This window comes from Symphalangus syndactylus, chromosome 14, assembly GCF_028878055.3.
Source record: "Symphalangus syndactylus isolate Jambi chromosome 14, NHGRI_mSymSyn1-v2.1_pri, whole genome shotgun sequence".
Lineage (NCBI taxonomy): Eukaryota > Metazoa > Chordata > Mammalia > Primates > Hylobatidae > Symphalangus > Symphalangus syndactylus.
Window position 1 is genome coordinate 74606364 of NC_072436.2, and position 21942 is coordinate 74628305.

At 38.5% G+C, this 21942-nt stretch overlaps 1 long non-coding RNA gene across 1 annotated transcript in view; it reads right to left on the reverse strand.

The window, feature by feature from the left end:
* Positions 1-20421, reverse strand: part of LOC129462490 (uncharacterized) — a 277261-nt gene extending 256840 nt beyond the window's left edge. Inside the window, exon 1 of the long non-coding RNA XR_008650862.2 lies at positions 19792-20421. This is a non-coding gene — a long non-coding RNA (uncharacterized lncRNA). The remainder of the gene's footprint in view (positions 1-19791) is intronic.
* Positions 20422-21942: the final 1521 nt, after the last annotated feature.

Below are 21942 nucleotides of genomic sequence, written 5' to 3' on the forward strand. Positions count from 1 at the left end.
AAGACTCACCTGGTTCATTTAGTATGGTTGGGGGGCTAGGGAGACCCACTATCTTACTCCATTTGACCCTCCCTTCAATGTTTCCCCCCGAGGCCACAGACACAGTTGTCCATCAGCCTCCTGGCCAGCATAGCGCATCTCTAACAAGAGGCAGTCATTTCCTTAAACACTCCCACAAAATCCTCCTTCTGCCGATGCTTAGCAGTGTTCACCTTGAGACAGCAGGAGATGACACCGTGTAGGTGAAGGGAACATGACAGAGGCCACCACCACTCATCACTTCCCTGAGATGGAAAAGCCCTCAGGGTACCCAAGAGAATGAGAAACTTTTTTTCTTTACCACTGATGTTTATTGATTTGTCCAGTTCATAGGGAGCATCCCTTAATGTTCTGCTTTCATGTTTCTGCTTTGTTGCATGGGTGCAGAAAAGAATATTGCAAATTGATCTGTCTTCCCGGCCTTTGTTGGGAATGGACTCCTATTACTTTAGTTTCTCAGGCCTGTCATCGCATGCTCACATTCCAGGGCATATATAATCAGCCTAGCTAAACACTGAGAGCTGAGCTGATTAATTTCTAAGATTCTTGCCTGAATCCATTGATGGCATGCCTGTTTGATGATCTCTGCAATAGATGGCCACCTCTGATTGTTTGACCTTTGCCCTTCACCCCAGAGCTGTCTATTCTAGTACCTGTTTAAGCTGACAGCATGTACCTGGGGTGTACATCACATTGGAAGAAAACCGTAATGTCTTGGTTCTATGAAAGCTTAGAAAAAAGGCTTTTAAGGGAAACCCATTTCCATTACCAGTTGAACAGCATTTGAGAACCAATCATATATCCATTAAACAAAAAGAAAATACATTATCCATAACCTATGATATTATGCTCATACTTTAGAACCTACCCATTTATTCTGATTTAGCTTATGTGCTAATTATGATCAATGGATTTCCACAAGGACGTAAAATTATATCAGTTTTTAATTTCTCATTCCACCACTTCCCAGAATTCTGTTATTTTAATTACTTTATATGCCATTTACTTCTAATAGCTCAGAACAAAAGGGTCATCATCACCATCATCAATATGCATTTATATATATAATTTTAGGCATGTTGGCCCATTTCTAATGTAACCCTAATATTAGATTAGATGGATTTTATTTTTAGTTTTTATTATAGAGGAGGAGCCTCTTTAACAATTTCAGAGATGTACTTCATTTATCCTAAAATACCTTTGGTTGTAAAATAGGTTGGGGTCTATTTATAGAGCTAAGTTCTCAAAAATGCACATAATTTACATCCTAACTCACTAAGAACCAAATAGTTAGAGAGCTAATGCAGGTGCACTTGGCAGCCATTTTTTCAAGATCACACCAACTCTTATTCACTCCATAGGAAAATAGAGGGCTATGAGAACACCAAGGTTAGCCAAGGACAAATCACATATGTATCTAGTTTAATGTGTCACATATGTGTCCCGGGCTGAGTGCACACTGAACAGCAGACAGAAGTAAGGAGTGAGGAGAACCTTAAGCAGTAAGGTAAATACACTGAAATTAAACATACAACTAAAGGTAGGCATATAATTCTATCAAATTATGTCTCCCTTTGAAAATGGCGCAGAAAAGAACACGTTAGGTTGGCAGAATCACAGAATTCGACAGCCTTGAGGGACTATTGACACCACACAGCTGACCCTCCATTTGTAAAAGAGAAGTGAGACACACTGGGAAGAACGGATTTGGGACCTGGTACCTACAGGTGCCGGGACAGTGTTCTTGTCATTTCACCCCATCTCAGGTTACTGGGGCCCCTTCTCTCTTACTCCAGCTCTCTTTATAATTCTTTCTCTGTTTCAACATGGAAATATTAAATGCTGAAGATGTATTATTCTTCATTCAACTTGATCGCCTTGAAAGACAACATCATGAGCTCATGGCTCAGTTCCTGGGTCCTGAACACCATCACAAAATAAATACATTTTCTTTTCGTTTGTGATCAATCTGATTAGTGAGATTGGCTAATTATTTTTAAAGGAATAATGACTCAAAGTAAGAAAAAAATGCTTAAACAGCTTACCGTTAGTTTTATTCTTAATCAAGTGAAATTCTATATGAGCTTAACATTATGTGAGTCTAAAGATACCAAACTCAAATATATCTGTTTGTACCATTTAGCCGTTAGTGAGTATGCTATAAGTTTTAAAGGAGAAGAATCTTTAAAAACAAATGTGCATGTATACATACATATTTGTGTAAATTTCCAATATTATTTTTCCTTTATTTTCATTTTATGAAATATTTTAAACACACAGGAAAATGTAGAGAACAATGGCACAGTTCTCACTCCCTCCCCACAGCTTGAATAAACATTTGTACTCTGCCATATTTGTTTCAGAATTTTTCATTTTATTTCAAATGAATAAAAAATTATAGATGTATTTCAAACCACCTGTGTACCCATATCCACACATTCCTTTCCTGCCCTCCTAAGAGAAAACCAGTATCTTGAATTTGGTGTTTATCATTCTCATAAATTCTTCCTTATTTTTACTGCTTATGTATGTATCCATAAATAATATATAATATTGTTTTGCATGCTTTAAAACTATACACAAATGTATCAAAACTGTCTACGTCTTTATCTTGGTTTTTCTCGTTGTTTTTTGTCTGTTTGTTTTTTGTTTGTTTGTTTTCAGAGACAGGGTCTCACTCTCTTTCCCAGGCTGGAGTGCATGGGTGTGATCATGGTTCACTTCAGCCTCAACCTCCTGGCCTCAAGCAATCCTCCCACCTCAACTTCCCTAGTAACTGGAACTATAAATGGATGCCACCATGCCCAGGTAAGTTTATTTATTTTCTGTAGAAATGAGGTCTCACTGTTGCTCAGACTGGTCTCAGACTCCTGGACTCAAGTGATCTTCTCACCTTGCTCACCCAAAGTGCTGGGATTACAGGAATGAGCCACCGAGCCCAGCTTAATTTACTTTTTTAAAGAATCTATCTTAAAGTTTTGAGATTTATTCATGAGACAAATGTAGCACTACTTCATTTTAGTGAAGAATTCTGTGTTTTATTTATTTATTTATTTATCTAGTCCCCTCTTGACGGGCATTTAAGTTGCTTCGAGTTCTTCGCTGTTACACATAAAACTTCAATAAGTATTCTTACACATATCCTTATGCATATTTACAAGAAATTCTCTATAGTACATTCTTAGCAATGGAAGCTCTGAGTTGTAAGGTATGTGTATTTTCAGATTTACTAGACATCACCAAATTACTCTCTTAATCAGTGACACCCATTTTGAAAATTTACACTCAGACCAACAGTGTGTGAGAGTTCACGTGGTCCCACACCTTTGCAAGGTCAGACTTCTAGATTTCTTCACCTGGTGGGTATAAATTTACACTTTACCATTGTTTTAGTTTGCATTTGTGTAATTACCAGGGACATTGGGCATCTTTTATATGTTTATTAGCCATATCGAATTCCTCTATTATTAATTCATACCTATTACTCCTTTTCTATTGGACTGTTAGTCTTATTAATTTAAGTAATTTTTCTTTTTTTTTTTTTTTTTGAGACGGAGTCTTGCTCTGTCACCCAGGCTGGAGTGCAGTGGCCCAATCTCGGCTCACTGCAACCTCCGCCTCCCGGGTTCACGCCATTCTCCTGCCTCAGCCTCCCGAGTAGCTGGAACTACAGGCGCCCGCCACCACGCCCAGCTAATTTTGTTTATTTTTAGTAGAGATGGGGTTTCACCATGTTAGCCAGGATGGTCTCGATCGCCTGACCTCGTGATCCGCCCGCCTCGGCCTCCCAAAGTGCTGCGATTACAGGTGTGAGCCACCGTGCCTGGCCAATTTAAGTAATTTTTATATATTGTGGATATTATTAATAATGGCTAAGATTTTGGAGGTGTTCACCAAATGCAAGACTTTACCCTCCCAGGTTCATGCACATTAACTGATTTAATCCTCAAAACAACCCTACAACACAGTCAAGGTTGTTATCCACATTTTTTAAAATGAAAATAAATTGAGGTTAAGAGAGGTTAAATAACATGCCTAAGGTCACACACAGTTAATAAGTGATAGAGCCAAGATTCAGACCCAGGAATCCAGATCCAGAGTATCATAGTTTTCTGCCTCTGTTTCAAAGGGTGCAAATTCTTCAAAGCTTTATGCATTGCAAATATATTCTTCCAGTCTGCAACTTACCTTATCAATATATTCATTGTATATGTCCTTATTTAGAATACACACATGTAAATATATACATGCATACACACGTTATACATGTATTAAATTAATAAGTACTTATTTATGATATGTGCTTTCTGTCCAGTTTAAGTGACACTTCCAAACCTCAAAGCCAAAAATATATTGTCAATATTTTCTTTTAAAATTGTTACAGATTCGTCTTTCACATTTTTAAATATATGATATAGAGATTTAATTTTACTTTTTACAATATGGATAACCACTTGCCTTTGCATCATTATCTGAATATCTTTCCCCAGTGATTTAAAATACCATGTCTATTAAACATCAAGTAACTATACATGTGAATCTGTTCTGAGTTCCTCATTCTATTTCACTGATCTATTTGTTCTTGATATCCAATAGGCCATGCCTTCCCACTTTATTCTTTTTAAATTGTCTTTGCCAATTGTCTTTGCCAGTTCACTATTCCTTATAAATTTGAAAATCAGATTGTCAAATTCCATACAAAATCCAGACAAAATTGTTATTGTACTAGCATTGAATTTATAGATTAACTTGGAGTAAAGTATGATCTCTATGGCATTAAACCTTCTCATTCAGGAACATGGTATAATTCTACATTTATTCAGGTCTTTTATGTCCTTAAATAATGTTTAGTAAAATTATTCATAGAAGTCTTTTTTTGTCATTGTATACATTCCTAACTCATTCGTGCTGCTTTTGTACCTGGGAGCTTTTTCCTATTATATTTTGTGATTAGTGATCACAAAACTACTGTGTAATGATCTCTGCAATGGCCTCTTCTAACAGTTTGACTTTTGATCTTCACTCCAGAACTGTCTATCCTAGTACTTGTTTAGTTTTATAGCACTTACATTGCTTCTGCATCACCTTTAAATGGAGCCATAATATCTTAGCTCTAAGATAAGGAAAGAATGGAATTTAGGAAAAACACATATTATAAATAGAAAGCACATATCATGAATAAGTACTTATTAATTTAATACATATATAACATTATATATGTATGTATACATATATATCTGTACATACGTGTGTGTACTTCTGAAATTCCATTCTACTGATTTTGTGTATCAATCTGTGATTCAACAACTTTGATTAACTCTAGTATTATTTCTAAAAATTGTCTGCATATTTCTTGAGTTTTTGATGTAGGCGGTCATGTTGCCTGGAAATAAGCTAGTTTTATTTCTTCCTTTACAGTTCTTTTATCTTTTTTAAATTTTCTTGCTTTATAGCATTGGCTATGACTTAAGTACAATGTTGATAGAAGCAAGAGAGGGGATATCATTGACTTCTTGTTAACATTGATGAAGCTATTTCTAAAGTTTCTCCATTATATATTAGGTGTGCTGTGAGTTTTATAAACATAGTCTTTATGAGGTTAAGGAGGATCCCTCTTTTGCTAATTATCTTAGAATTCTTACCACAAATGAGTATAATTAACTGAATAAGTTTTCTGTATCCATGGGGCAGATTAAATGCCTTTATCCTTTTGTCTTAGAATATGTTACATTAATATTCTGATGATTAACTGATTTTCATATCAAATATAAACCTTACCTAATCATAATCATCATTTTTTAAGACTCTTAAGTTCCATTTGGAGAAATGCTTCTATATTCCTATTTTAAAATGCTCTAAAATTCCACAATTATTTCCCTTGTTATGCCCTTGTCCATTGCTGCTAACGATGAGTTCCAAATGCATTCAATAGCATACTTTCATTTATTATCCTCTGAAATCTGTGTGTAAGGTAAAGATCATCCAGTCCTTAAGTGCATGTTAATATCCACCTCTGGAACTATCTATGCCTTGTACTTATTAAGAAGAGATACTCAAAATCTAGGAGAGGAGGAGAAGGAAGGAGCCAAAAGAGGAAATGGGTAAAAGGGGAGAGGAATAGAAAATTTCCACTTCTCAAAAGAAGATATTTATGCAGCCAAAAAACATATGAAAAAATGCTCATCATCACTGGCCATCAGAGAAATGCAAATCAAAACCACAATGAGATACCATCTCACACAAGTTAGAATGGCCATCATTAAAAAGTCAGGAAACAACAGGTGCTGGAGAGGATGTGGAGAAATAGGAACACTTTTACACTGTTGGTAGGACTGTAAACTAGTTCAACCATTGTGGAAGTCAGTGTGGCGATTCCTCAGGGATCTAGAACTAGAGATACCATTTGACCCAGCCATCCCATTACTGGGTATATACCCAAAGGACTATAAATCATGCTGCTATAAAGACACATGCACACATATGTTTATTGAAGCACTATTCACAATAGCAAAGAGTTGGAACCAACCCAAATGTCCAACAACGATAGACTGGATTAAGAAAATGTGGCACATATACACCATGGAATACCATGCAGCCATAAAAAATGATGAGTTCATGTCCTTTATAGGGACATGGATGAAACTGGAAAACATCATTCTCAGTAAACTATCGCAAGGACAAAAAACCAAACACCGCATGTTCTCACTCATAGGTGGGAATTGAACAATGAGAACTCATGGATACAGGAAGGGGAACATTACACTCCCGCACATGGATACATATGTAACAAACCTGCACATTGTGCACATGTACCCTAAAACCTAAAGTATAATAAAAATAAATAAATAAAATAAAATAAAGAAAATTTCCCTCTAATATTTTAGAGTGGACACATGACATCTATATAAATATTTTAATAACAACAGGCAGTTTGCTATGCTTTCTCAACCCCATGATGTATTCTTGATCTCATTAAGACCCAAACCCATTGCCTCATAATTCAACTCATATTAACAAAATGTGTTTGGTGCAGTGGAGAAAAATCCAGGTATTTCTTTTTTTTTCTTGAGACGGAGTCTCGCTCTGTCACCCAGGCTGGAGTGCAGTGGCGCAATCTCGGCTCACTGCAAGCTCCACCTCCCGGGTTCACGCCATTCTCCTGCCTCAACCTCTCCGAGCAGCTGGGACTACAGGCGCCCGCCACCACGCCCGGCTAATTTTTTTTCGTATTTTTAGTAGAGACGGGGTTTCACCGTGGTCTCGATCTCCTGACCTCGTGATCCGCCCACCTCGACCTCCCAAAGTGCTGGGATTACAAGCGTGAGCCACCGCGCCCGGCCAAATCCAGGTATTTCTTATAAAAGTGGACATCTTATCTCTAAAGAAGACTGGAGTCAAAATGCTACACAGTATTCCTGAGACATATGCCTAGCAATTTTTTTTTATCAAACTGCATTGTTCCGTTTTGGTTTTGCTTTATCTGGGCTATTAATCCCAGCTACATTTAGTCCTATGTGCATAAAAGTTACCTTCTGTTACCTGCAGGCCTCATTTTACTCACCAAAGTGGTACATCACTACGCAGTGATGTCTCTCTATGAGAAAGTTCCCAGTTGCTCAGAAAAGCAATAAAATGCATCTTTGTTTTAAAAAAAGAAGAAGAGATACTCATAATGGTTATTGGTTTATTGGGGCTTATTATCACTTTTTAAATATTATTTACATTTTTCTAGAAAATTGTCTAAGTCTATAATTCACTACCATAAAGTTATTCACAGTATTCTCTGACTTAAACTTCTACTCTATCTATAGTAACAATTCTTTTTATTATGTATTTATACTTTTTAATCTTTCTTTTTTTAGAGGTATCTTCAAAGAAGATTATAGGTACCATTGAGCTTGGGTTAACCCTCCAAATAATTTTATTTTGCTGATGATCTTCTTTATTTCCAATTTTATCAACTTATGCTCTTATCCTTATTATATTATTTATTCTACTTTCTTTAGGTTGACTCTTTAAAAATAAAAGAGTTCTCTGATGTTCTCTAAAAAAGACTTTGCTTCATATATTTTGAGACTATATTGTTAGGTAATACAGATTTATGATGATCATGACTTCTTGGTGGATTGTTTCTTCTATTATTATTCAGTGTCCATGATTACACTTATTAGTGTATTCCAAAATTCTACTTTGTCTGTTATTAATATTGCTATATAAGATTTCTTTTAGTTAGTATTTGCTTAATATATACTTTTTCCCATCTATTTTCAACATTTCTGTTTGGCTTTTACTTTGGGCTTCTAACATCTGGATATTGGTTTTGTTTCACTTGGTTTTTATTCCAAGCTCATCTATTACTTTCTAACCAATTTTTAACTGCTTCCCAAACACACAGACCTTAGCTTGCTGAACTACCCATTGAAACACCCTCATATGTAATTACTGTCTGTTATTCTACTTTGACTTGTTTTAAACACACATGCATAAAATGAGTATTTTGTTTTAACCAACAGATAATTTACCAGTATATTATATCAATGTTTCTTTCATCCTATGTCTAACACAATTACTGTGTCTTCTACCCTATGTCTTTCCTCTGGTTCACTTTTTGTTTTTGACTATACTAAAATACAACCTTGAATAGGTCTCCGTGTATCAAATTTCCTGAGCCTTTGTATATCTGAAAATGTTTTGTTTTGTTTTGTTTTCACTTTGAGTGATATTTTAGCTGTATATAAAATTATAGAAGGACAGATATTTTCACCAAGCACTTTGGATATAATGTATATTCTGGCACCTAATTTTTCTGTTGAGAAATGTTCCTTTAGCTTGATTATACTTCCATTAAATTTAATAATGTTTTCAGTTCTAAAACCTTCTTTAAATCCTTAATGTTCTGCAGATTGAACAGGATGTGTCTAAATGTGGGTTTATATTTATTTATATATTTCATTCTCAGAGTATATTTTGATCTGAGAATTTTTGTCTTTATTCAATACTGAAAATTATCAGCTATTATCTATTCAAATGTTGCTTCTCCATTATTCCTTCCATTCTCTTCTTTGGGAAGTCTTATTAGATGTATTAACTAATACATCTCCATCCATTTTTCATGTCTGTCTCTTCACTGCTTTATTTAATTTTTTATTTTTAATTTTTGTGAGTATATAGCAGGTGTATATATTTATGGAGTACATGAGCTGTTTTGACACAGGTATGCAACGTGAAATAAGCACACCATAGAGAATGGGGTATCTATCTCCTCAAGCACTTATCCATTGTGTTACAAACAATCAATTATACTCTTTTAGTTACTTTTAAATGTACAATTAAGTTATTAATCACCCTGTTGTGCTATCAAGTGATAGGTCTTATTCATTCATTCTAAATAATTTTTATACTCATTAGCCATCCCCACTTCCTCCCCGCAGACCTCTGCTACCCTTCCCATCCTCTGGTAACCATCCTTCAACTCTCTATCTCCATGAGTTTGTTTTGATTTTTTGATCCCGCAAATAAGAACATGCAGTGTTTGTCTTTCTGTGCCTGGGTTATTTCACTTAACATAATGATCTTCATTTCCATCCATGTTGTTGCAAATGACAGGACCTCATTCTTTTTTATGGCTGAATAGTATTCCATTGTGTATATGTACCACATTTTCTTTATCCATTCATCTGTCGATGAACACTTAGGTTGTTTCCAAATCTTACCTATTGTGAATAGTGCTGCAACAAACATGGCAGTGCAGCTATCTCTTCCATATAGTGATTTCCTTTCTTTGGGGTATATACCCAACATTGAGATTGCTGGATCATACCTATTTTTAGTTTTTTGAGGAACCTCCAAACTGTTCACCATAGTGGTTGTACTAATTTGCATTCTCACCAACAATGTATGAGGGCTCCCTTTTCTCCACATCCTTGCCAGCATTTGTTATTGCCTGTCTTTTGGATATAAGCCATTTTAACTGGGGTGAGACAATATCTCATTGTATTTTGATTAGCATTTCTCTGATGATTAATGATGTTGAGCACCTTTTCATATGCCTGTTTGCCATTTTTGCTTTATTTTAATACTTTTTATTTCTCTTTGCTACATTCTAGGTGACCAGCTCTGTGTTGCCTTTCAATACACTAAGCATTCCATCACCTGTTTTATCTAGAGTTTATCTCAACTAGTGAGTATCTTATTCTGATGATGATATTTTTACTTTTAAGATTTATTTCTAATTTTGGAATTGATTCTTTTTCATATTCAAATGGTTTTGTTTCTGCCTGTTTTTCTTGTAAAATATCTTAAATTTTGATGGCTATTATTTTCCCCCTAATTAACGTAAGCCTTCCCAAAATACTTATTTAAACAGTACCAGCTATAATAAGAAGTTAATTTTATTTGAATTAGTTAATTTTCTGATTATTGGTTTTGTTGGCTATCTTCCTTAGCCTTTAGTTTCTTCATATGATTTGAAATTTAGCTTTTGAGGCTTATTTAAGTGAGAGAATTTTGTCTTCACGCCCCTTCTCTGACTTTACCCATCTCTGTGTTTTCCTGCATCTGGCCTCCTATAGCCGCTGTCCAGAACCTGGTTTGATCAAAGTAGTTTGAGGTCATTGCCCCTCAGTAATGACAGATAGCCCCAAATCACCCAAAGAGCACTTGATTTGGTTCAGGATCTCAAGGCTCTTAGACCCCAATCTTCCCTAAGTTTGCAGATCCTTTTAAGCTATAGTCCTAACAGCAGCAAGTGGTATGTTTTTTTCTATTCTTCTTTTAGAACTAGGTGTTGGAGTAGAGAGACGCACAGCCTTGCCTTTGGCTTCAAGCAGTAAGCCTAGATCCAACCTCCCATCCTCCTACTAAGTGTTTTTAGTCCTGGTTGGAGCCTAATTCCCAGCCAACACTATTTGCTTCTCAATCTGGGGCTAACCAGGCCTGGGTTTCATTTAGCTCTGCTCACCACCTTAGGTAGCTGCTCTATTACCTGTCTTGTTTCTGGGATTCGCTGTATCTTTTCGGTTTTGTCTTTTATAGTTTATATACAATTACTATGTGTACACACATAATTGTTATGAAGGTAGGTCAAAGCATAGACTTCCTCTGAAGTCTTGGCCTGTGGACCCACCTTCATGTTTACAACTTACCACAAAGTATACATCACATGGGCAGAGCCCCTAGCTGGCTAATTCCAGTACTGTATCTTTCCTAATAGGTGCCCAATAAAAGTGTGCTGAATATATAAACGAATACAAATCGTTTTCCTAGAAAGACAGAAATGCCTTCAGGCACCATGTTTCAGTTTTTCCAGTATACTACAAATTCTTAGGGACAAAAACTATGTCTAATCTATCACACTGCCTAGTTTATTACCCTGCAAATGGTAAATAGGCCATAATATTTCAAAGGGCCACACGTTTCTCCTGTGGATTTTCCATATGGCAAAAGGTAGTGACACCCCAGGTATATGCAGTGTTGCTCTAAAGGATTAATATCATCATCTTCTCAGTTGTTTTATAACATGTTGGTTCTTCCTTATAAACTATTTTTTTAAATGAATGCTTCTTAAGGAAAAATGTTTCGTCTGAGAGCAGAGATGGGCATGCTGAAGTGGAATATTTTCACTAGAATAATGTAAAAGTGGGAAATGTCTAACTGTAATTAGTCAAGAAATCAAATGAAAAACCTTTTCCTGCTATCTTACAACAAGATCAGGGACCAAATGTAGAGAAAATGCTAAGTGATCACAATTCCTCTAGCTGAAATAACATTTTTCATACCACAGACCAAAGGGCAAGGGGGACAAAGATGTTGTCCTTGTTGATTAATTACTTTTGGAACCAGGCCCAGCATAAGGAAAGAGGAGAGCCTAGTGATAAAGCGATAAGTCCACTCTTTGTCCCCTCTGCACTCCCAAGAAACGATTCACTGGTTTTCTGAAAGAAAAATGCACTTAGGTGCTTTAAACCATGATATCCATAAAGAATAGACATTTCCATATATTTCCCAAATGAATTCACACACTTCCAATCAACAAACTTTTTATGGCTATATGTATTGAGCACTTACTGCATACCAGGTGCACTTACTGTATACTTTGGTGGTTACAGAAGAGTTAGAAAACCATCTCTTGAGAGGAGCAAGTTATACTCAGACAAGCATGCCACGTAAGTTGTATCTTAAGTGCTACAGGCAAGTAAGGGAGGCGGAGGTCTGCAGCAGCAAAATGGATGCTGATGACTTCAGGAAGAGGTTAGAGATTCAAAAGACTTTGGTTAGGCTTCCTATGGAAGATACTTAACACCTGTGGGCCTTAGCGTACTTATCTACTAAGTGAAGGATTTGTGTTAGTATTTATAAATTTCTTTCCAGTTGAAATATTTACTAGTTCTCTTCTTTCCTGTCCCTCTCAGTGGGACACCCATAACCTAGCAAACAGCCTCCATGGTCTAGAAAATCCTTTAGAACAGAGTGAGAGCAATCAAACAAACAGAAACTTCTCTCCTCCTTCAAAAAGATCCTAGGAGGGAAGGCTGAGAACAACCAGACCTAACTGGAGGACTAAAAATGGGATTCCAGGGGCCAAAGACAGAAAATAAGTAGCACAGAGCCACACAGAAGCATACTCTCAAATATGTAGGGGGATCACTTGTTCCAAATCCCTGGCCCTGATATGCCTCCATGGAAGGTGCTCTATGAAGAAAAATGGCATTTGAGATTGACAACTGATTAATATACAAGCTTGATTATATGCAAATCATCACTTTCTGTTGAGTTAATTGTGATCTGATGTAACATAAGTAACACATGTATTTAAAATAAATGTATATTTAATTGATATGCATATTTATAAAATGAATATTTACATTTATATGTTGTCTTTTTTTTAATTGGGGGTGAATTTCTTTCCCAAAGAAATGAGGGGTTAAGGGACCCCATCATGAACTAAGACAGAAAATAGCAACAAAGGAGTGAAAACTTGCCTTTGGTGCATGTAGTAAAGTAATGAGCTAGCAATCAGAAAGGCTGATTCTAGACCTGGCTCTGTCCCATGTTGTGTAACTTTCTATAGCCTCAATTTCTATAACCATGAAAGAAAAGATTGGACCATTTCTAAGCTACCTTCTAGCTCTACAATTCTATTATAATCTCGCAGAACAACTCTCACTTACAATTTATTCTGTCAAAATGATTGGACTCTAACCACTGACAGCCCAGAGTCTCTGCTAGTAATTAATGGACCTAAAAATTGTACTCAGAAGGTTCCAAAAGAGTTCTGGAGCCTGAGTTCCCCCATCCAACCCCACAACACTCAAGAGAGCAGCCTGAGAACATAAACATGCATGTGTGGAACAAGAAGGCATGGATAGTTCACCAGCAGAGGGCAGGGTGCTCGGAGACGGGCACCCAGGACTGGTCCATTTTGAAGGAAAGAGAAAAGGAGGAATTATATAAGGCATAAGGCCTTGCCTAGAGATACTAGCTAAGTGTATGGGGTCTCTGATAAGTGGCTCTATGAAGAACAACATAAAAAAGAAAATACAATAGGCAAATGTATAATCTCCATCTCCTTCAGTAGACAGAACTATATAGAAAAAAAATCAATGCCCCTTTCATCATTAATGCAAGCAAAATCATTTTTTGCTCAATTTTTCACAAGTAAAGTAACTTGTAAAATAGTGTATGAGCCAACTGAATAGGAAGATAGCACTCCCATAAAAGTTTTTATAGGAGACCAGGGCCAGAGGATCACTTGAGGCTAGTTGCATGAGACCAGCCTGGGCAACATAGACACTATCTCTACAAAAAAGTTCAAAATCAGCTGGGCATGGCAGCTCCTGGAGAGGCTGAGGTGGGAGGATCACTTAAGCCCAGGAGTTCAAGGTTGCAAGAAGCTGTGTATTAGCCAGGGTTCTCTAGTGTGACAGAACTAATAGGATAGATGTATATATAAAGCGGAGTTTATTAAGGAGTGTTGACTCATGTGATCATAAGGTGAGGTCTCACAATAGGCCATCTGCAAGCTGAGGGGCACAGAAGCCAGTCAGAGTCCCAAAATCTCAAAAGTAGGGAAGCCAACAGTGCAGCCTTCAGTCTGTAGTTGAAGGACCAAGAGTAGAACTTGGAGTCCCACGTTCAAGGGCAGGAAGCATCCAGCATGGGAGAAAGATGTAGGCCGGGAGGCTAAGCCAGTCTAGTCTTTCCACGTTCTTCTGCCCACTTTCATTCTGGCCATGCTGGCAGCTGATTAGATGGTGCCCACCAAGATTGAGGGTGGATCTGCCTTTTCCAGTCCACTGACTCAAATGTTAATCTCCTTTGGCAACACCCTCACAGACACACCCAGGAACAACACTTTGTATCCTTCAATCCAGTCAAGTTGACACCCAATATTAACCATTACAAGTCATGGTCAAGTGACACAGCAAGATCTTGTCTAAAACAAAAAAAAATAAAAAGTTTTCAGTATGCTAAGGTTCTAATTATTTCTTGGCAATGTGATGGAGTGAAAAATGCCTAATGACCTTGGCTTGCCTCTCTGTCCCACTCCTGGCTAGGTAGTAACCTTGTATAAGTTGCCTTTTTCATTCCTGCCCTCTCATCCCTCCTTCAACTACTTTCTTTTTGAAAAACACAACTTAACCATTATTAAGCACATGTTCAAAAGACTGCCCCAGATTCAATGCTAGAATTATAAACTTGAATAAGACACTGTGTCCACGGAGATTATAATCCAATGAAGAGGAAACTAATCACAATGCAAAGAGAAGACAGCTGTTGTAGCAATGTGGCTTGTGTTCAAGGGCAGAGAAGGGGAAACAAGTGAACTTACCTGGAGAGAGACTGTTTAAAATTTTGGGTCTTGAAAAATTAGCAACTTTTCAATGAAGGTGCAGGTGAATATGTCAATACGGTATGAGTCATCGTTATTTTAGTTGCCTTCTAGACCTCACGCTTCCGCCTATGATGCTTCTACAACTGACTGGGTGCAATAGACTTCCCTCTGCTCCTGGATGCATTGAGAAAACGAACCGCACTGGAGCCTCTAAACCAGCCCCTCTCTGCACACTATTGTCTAAAGGCATTTGATCCTTGACCCAGCCCTTTCCTTGCTGCTGAAATGCATTGGATTCATTAATTAAGTATAGAGGGCACTTTTTTCATGGTAAATGCCTACACACAATGAAAGTTGCATTTTAGCCACTAAGCCAGGCCACAACTGGCCACTGTCCATGTTCCATGGAAACTGGCTTACAGATCAAAAGAACTCTAGTGACAAATTCTGTTGATCTGTTGAAATCTACATGTTACTAATTGGCACAACCACCAGAAAAGAACAGCCAGCACACAAGCTCGTACACACACACAGAGAGACACAGTATTTTACTCTATGCTTGTACACATGCATTTCATCTCGGTAACAGTGCCTTTTGCAAGCAGATGGGGGAGAAAGAGACTTTAAAAGATGGATTCCTATTGTTCCACCAAATAACTTAAAACTGATCGAAGCCTCAGAGGAGAGAAAAACAAAGCCAGCTCTCTGAGGCTTTCCGTCTACTCCTTTAGAAAATCATTGGCATCCCGGGCAATACCTAGAAAAGTATTAAAATTTGAGCAACACTGGTTTACTTGTTTATATGCATCCCCACAGAATCCCCCACCACGTCTACAGAAGCTTCAAAGGCTCCACAGCGAGACCCATCAGGATGTGGGGAGAGGGAGAGAAAGACACTGCTCAAGCGTTTGGAGACCCAGCCCAGACATGCAGGCTCTCAGGCATCTGGTTATCCCAGCCTGACACCGCGCCTGCGATTTCAGACTGTTTAATTAATTCTGATAATACCACATCGCAGGTGCTGCAGGAAGTATGTTAATTTAAGTTCACATCTTACCAATTCCCACTGGTTTCATTCGAACCTAATAAATGAAATAATCTCCACTGTGAACCCCTTGCTTACCTAATTAGGCACGGGACGGTGAAGCAGTCACACTTGGGGCACGTCAGTACACTGGTCACCTTCGAAAGCATAACCGTGACCTGCCCATGGGCTCCGTCCCCAGGCTTCTATCATACGCAGATCAAAGCCAAACAAATAAGCGAGCACATTACTCTTTCCCTACTAGCAACCCTGTTTATTGTAGACTCATATATTTTCTTTCCTTGTCTTTTTAAATGCACCTATGGTGCTAGATTCTGTGAAACCTCACTCTGTTTAAACTAAACTGAACTGTAGTTGTGCTTTCATATTATTTAATAATTACCATAAGATTCAGGTTATTTTTAACCGAAGAGTTATTTCTAACCACCAGATTTTTTCCACATTGATGAGGTATTCAAGGGGCCTATCTGATTCCATCTGAACCAGTGTGATGGTAGCAAGATAAATACCATTATGCCTCCCCTGTCTCCCACCTACCCACCTTCTGTTGTGGGGTGGGTGTAACGCTGCCTGGAATCCTCTTCCCTCCTCCTCCACCCCTTGCTCACTTCCTTCGTGTCCATGTTCAAATGACACTTGAGCTGCATGGCCTTTCCTGACAATCCAAGAAAAAAGAGCAACTGCATCCCTGCATCAGCACCCTGGCCTCCCTACACAAAATGATGATTTGGCAGCCACCATACCTTGCTGATTGGGATAGAGTAGATGAATGATTATTAGCACTGGCTGCTCACTGGATTCACCTGGGGAGCTTTGAAGTCAATGTCTAGGCCCCACCCACTGAGATCCTAATTTACCTGGTCTGCTTGGAGTAGGCTGCTAGCATGAGCATATTAAATCTCCCCGAGATCAGAGGGGAGAAGCTCGAATGCTGTGAGTCAAACAGACTCAGCCAGGCCTGAGGGGTCATTTGATGGGGATGGTTTATTTTGAGCATCCACATAATCAAATAGGTCTATTATTTCCCCAATCATCACTAGATTGAGGAAGACGTTATTTTTTAAAATTTAATTTTAAGTTCTGGGAAACCTGCGCAGGACGTGCAGGTTTGTTACACAGGTAAACGTGTGCCACAGTGGTTTGCTGCACCTATCAACCCATCACCTAGGTATTAAGCCCGGCACGCATTAGCTATTTATCCTGATGCTCTCCTTCCTTCCCCCACCCCCGACAGGCCCCAATGGGTGTTGTTCCCCTCCCTGTGTCCATGTGTTCTCATTGGAAGAAGTTATTCTCACTTCACTTTGTTTTCCACAGACTCAAATGTCAGAACTCGCTGGTAGGAAGAATATATCTTAATTCCTGGCTCCCAGCCTGTCTTCCCAATGGCCACTAAATGGTAATGACATCTAGCCAATGAGTATTTCCCTTTGGCCCAATGTTACAACTTATTAAAGAAATTGAGGCAAGGTATAAAAAATATGACCTTCAACCCTCAGATGCCTTGTCAAGAAGGTAAAATACAGAGAAGAAAAGTTATTCAATTTCTGGGTAAGTTTGGGTCTTCGAAGTGCCACCTTCTCTTAACTGTTAGGTCCTTATTCTCTCTCCATTGGCCCAAACTCTGATTCTCCCCACTCCTTCCTTTAGCACAGCTGAAGTGAGATTTGACACAGAAAGCCAGCCTTTACTGGAGGCAGAGCCCCAGGTACTTGTTTTTCCACTGGAGAGAGGATTTTCAGAGTGGCCCAGTCAGCAGCATCCCTCTCCAAATGGGCATTGACCTGACCTCAGTGTGGCTCCTTTTCCATACTGCTTGCAGGAGAGTCACTGCAAGTTGCTGGGCCCAGTGGCTTCCCCCATTTTCCATTTTCTGAGCTTGGCTTTGAACCAAAGTTGAACAAACTTTCGAACCTCAGAGGGGAAACCCAGAATACACAGCCAGATTTTTCTAACCCCTGCTTGAAGTTATCAAACCCCCAGCGTATGCCTGAACTCAGCCAATGCTGGTTCAGCGACCAGCCCCAGCCTTACTAAAAAATTCATAAACCACAGAACAGCTGGGCCACAGTCTGCTTTCAGAGCAAAGCCTCCACTATCAGGTTTTCATCTGGGCACTACTGAAGAACTGAGTATTTATTCCTGACAGAGACTTGAAAGAGGAAATCTTACTGGCTGTCTACTCAGAGTCACACGAGGACAGACTTGATGGGAATCCCATGCATATTCCAACGAGATAAAAGATATTATTCATTCCTAAAATGTCTTCAGAGACTCCATTAATGGAGAAATTCCAAGTGACAGATATAACCCAAAAAAATCCCCTTATATCTGCATACAATTGCATTCGAATGAATCAGGGGAAAGGATGCTTAATATTTAGGCCCTCTCTAAATCATGTTTCTTTTCTTTACATCGCAAAAGATAAGAACTGGCTGGAGAAAGTGACAGAGGGGGAAAGAGATCCCCCTGGAAAACATGTGGGACCAGTTAAACACTCCTGTTCCCCAACGGGAGACATTTCGTTAGAAGTTTGCCATATTTAGACAATTTCTGTGGAGACTTGTTCTCCCAAGAATTTCCTCAGTCATGACAAGCTTGGTAAATATGACCTTGCTAACATGGTGAAACCCCATCTCTACTAAAAAATACAAAACATTAGCCGGGCATGGTGGTGGGTGCCTGTAGTCCCAGCTGGGAGGCTGAGGCAGGACAATGGCGTGAACCCAGGAGGTGGAGCTTGCAGTGAGCCGAGATGGCACAACTGCACTCCAGCCTGGGTGACAGAGCAAGACTCCGTCTCAAAAAAAAAAAAAAAAAAATTACCTTGCTATTATGCCATCAAGGTTCTAGGCATGCATGATCTTTCTAAGTAGGCATTTTAAAAATTTATCCTTTCTTCAAAGACTATGTCTTAAGGAAGAAGGAGGAGAAATTAAATCTCTGAAAGCTGGTGCCCAATCAAATGGGGAGCCCAAAGCAAGATTCTCAGATTCAGGAAAACCAGTTTTCTGACACGAGGGTTAGGTTTTGGGTTTTTTTTTTTTTAAACAAGGAAAGGCAATTTTCTTGCAGTTCACCAATCACGACTCTCTGATAACTAGCATATCTATTATTATTGCACTACATTGGTAGTGCACTGGTAGTGCAACAATAATTACTGCCCATGATGGTGATCTTGAAGCCCTACAAGACTCTTTTTAGTTGTAACAATAAGATAATGTACTGTGCTTTTGATTGTGTTCTCAGTCTTCGAAAACAAACAAAACAATAATATACAAAGTGATTCTAAGTTAATTGTCTTAATTCCATTCTACGTATATGCTAAGTAATGTGCCCAACTCAACAAATATTGGATGAATGGAAGGAAGGAAGGAAGGAAGGAAGGAAGGAAGGAAGGAAGGAAGGAAGGAAGGAAGGAAAGAAAGTTTATCACAGCATAGAGATACCCTACCTGCCGTAGATAAACTGGCTCAGGGGAAAGCTGGTTAATTCAGGATCAGAAATTCCATTTTCATAATTCTAGTATCCCACATAAATTTATTGCTTATTTTCACAATCTACAGAAACTCCCTAACAAAAATAAAAGGTGAAACAAGCAGAGTACTAGCTTTCAATTAGACCAGCGCTAGTCTGTGTGCCATAGACAATGCTTTACATTTGCGTCAGAACTTTATGTTTCAAATCACCTTCACAAACACTACTCTGGGTTCTCACAACAACCCTGTGAGATAAATGTGACAGGTAAATCATTACTATTTTCCAATACTGTAGCAGAAGCCCATAGAAATTAAATGGCTTGCTGCAGTCACATGGCCAGTTTGAGACAGGATCAGAATTAGATCTAGGAATCTTTTCATCCCAGTGGACTTACTCTTTTCCTTCTGGTTCTCCCTCATCCTTCACCACGTCCTCTCTCCTCCTGTCAAATTCTTCCACAAGGTGCTCCCAGTTACCCTAGTCCAGGCACTTCTTCCTCTTTGAGCTCTTACAGTGGTACTTCTTGTGGCATTTGTTACATAGAACCTTGTCACATCTATCACAGAGATATCTTTAATTTCAGTCAACATCTTGAGTTGTCATTTTACCTCATTGTGGGTATGCCCACAAGTGAACTATACCTCCTCCAGGACAAGGAGGACATGTAGAGGACATCCACTGTTTCCAGCATACAACTCATGACTTCCATCTTGATTAGCATCCAAGCCCCCTTCTTCTGATTATTGCACCCCTGTTGAGAATCACTCCTCTCCACTCTCAGTCCCTATCACTTGGGGGTACCCAAAACCTTCTTCATATGCCAGAAATGGACTCATGATCCAACTCATGATCTTCCTGTACCAGAGATGGACACATGATCCAACCAAACAATGAGACTCAATTCTGAGGTCTTTGATGGAAGTGGAAAAGAGAAGCTTGCTTTCTTCTGAGACTGCAAACAGGGATGAAGATTTAGGCCCAAGGGTGCTGAAAGCCTCATGCAGGGCCAAGCTCTGAATCCAGCACAGCACTAGAGAAAGCAGAAGCAAGAGATGAGCAATTATAAGGTCTGGATGAGAACACTTGAGTGTCTGGATCCAGCCATATCTAACCCCTGGACTTATGTGGATACATGAACCATGTATTTCCTTTTTTTGTTTAAGTCGGTTAGAACTGGGTTTCAGTTGGGGTACCCTCATTTCTTTACAGGAAAGTCTTTGGAGGGCAATCTAATTTGGGGAGAGACTATGGGACTTTCTTAGAACTGAATATTAATAGCAAACTTGTTGATTACAGATCAATAAACATAGGAAAGTCTGGGGGATTGGGGGGCTTTGTTTTATTCTGTTTTGTCTTTTGTAGAGAGGAGGTCTTGCTATGTTGCCCAGGCTGGTCTTGAATTCCTGAGCTCAAGAAATCCCCCCACCTCGGCCTCCCAAAATGCTGGGATAACAGGTGTGGGCCACCATGCCCAGCCAAGAAAATTCTTAAAATACTTTTATTCACAGTTTACAGAAGATTCAGAAAAATTTCACTGTCCATAGCAAATGAAAAGAATAATAATTACATAAAATTATGTTAATATACTAGTCATGAAAAGCATTATTACTATTACTGTTCATCAATTCTTAGATGCACATTATTCTCACATTTTTATAATCCCTAAAATCAGAATGTATCACATAATCAATACATTTTTATAATCTGTGGGCTTGAACTGAAGTTGAATTCTTCCAGAAAGGATTCTGCATTTGTTTCTACCAAAGTTACCTAAGCCCACTGGAAATTGATTTCTCTGCTTGAGGATTATTGGACCCCACCAATGGTGTAAATTCAGACTTTAGACCTGTGTGACTACAGGTTGACAGGTTGAGTATCCCTTTTCCAAAATGCTTGGGACCAGGAGTGTTTTGTATTGCAGATTTTTTCAGATTTTGGAATATTTGTACATACATAATGAGATCTCTTGGGAATGGGACTCAAATCTAAACACAAAATTCATTTGTTTCCTATACACCTTAGACACACAGTGTGAAGGTAATTTTCTGCATCATTTTTAATAGTTTTGTACACAAAAGAGTTTTGATAACATTTTGACTGGAGCCTACTGTATGATGTCTGGTGTAGAATTTGCCTCGTGTGGTATCATGTTGGAGCTCAAAAAGTTTTGGATTTTGGAGAATTAAGGATTTTGAATTTTCAGATTAAGGATGCTCCATCTGTACTAGATTATGGCTCAGATTCTCAGAGAGACTTGCATTTTCTTCCCTCTGCAGAGGCCCAAGGCTGAGACATCCAAGTTTCCTTGCTGGCCCTGCTGGAGAATTTTCCTTACCCCTTTCACTGAGTATGTAGCTCTTTGGTGTCCTGCCTATGAAGAGGTCTCCTATTAGACCTCCCATCTTAGATATTTTTTCTTTATGCAAGTGGTACATAAAATAACAGTTTTTTTGACAATAGAGGGCATCTTAATGTTGATAAAACATTGTATTGTTTTTAATATTAGAATTGGTTTTGGGAAACAATGGAGATTATGAAGTTGAAG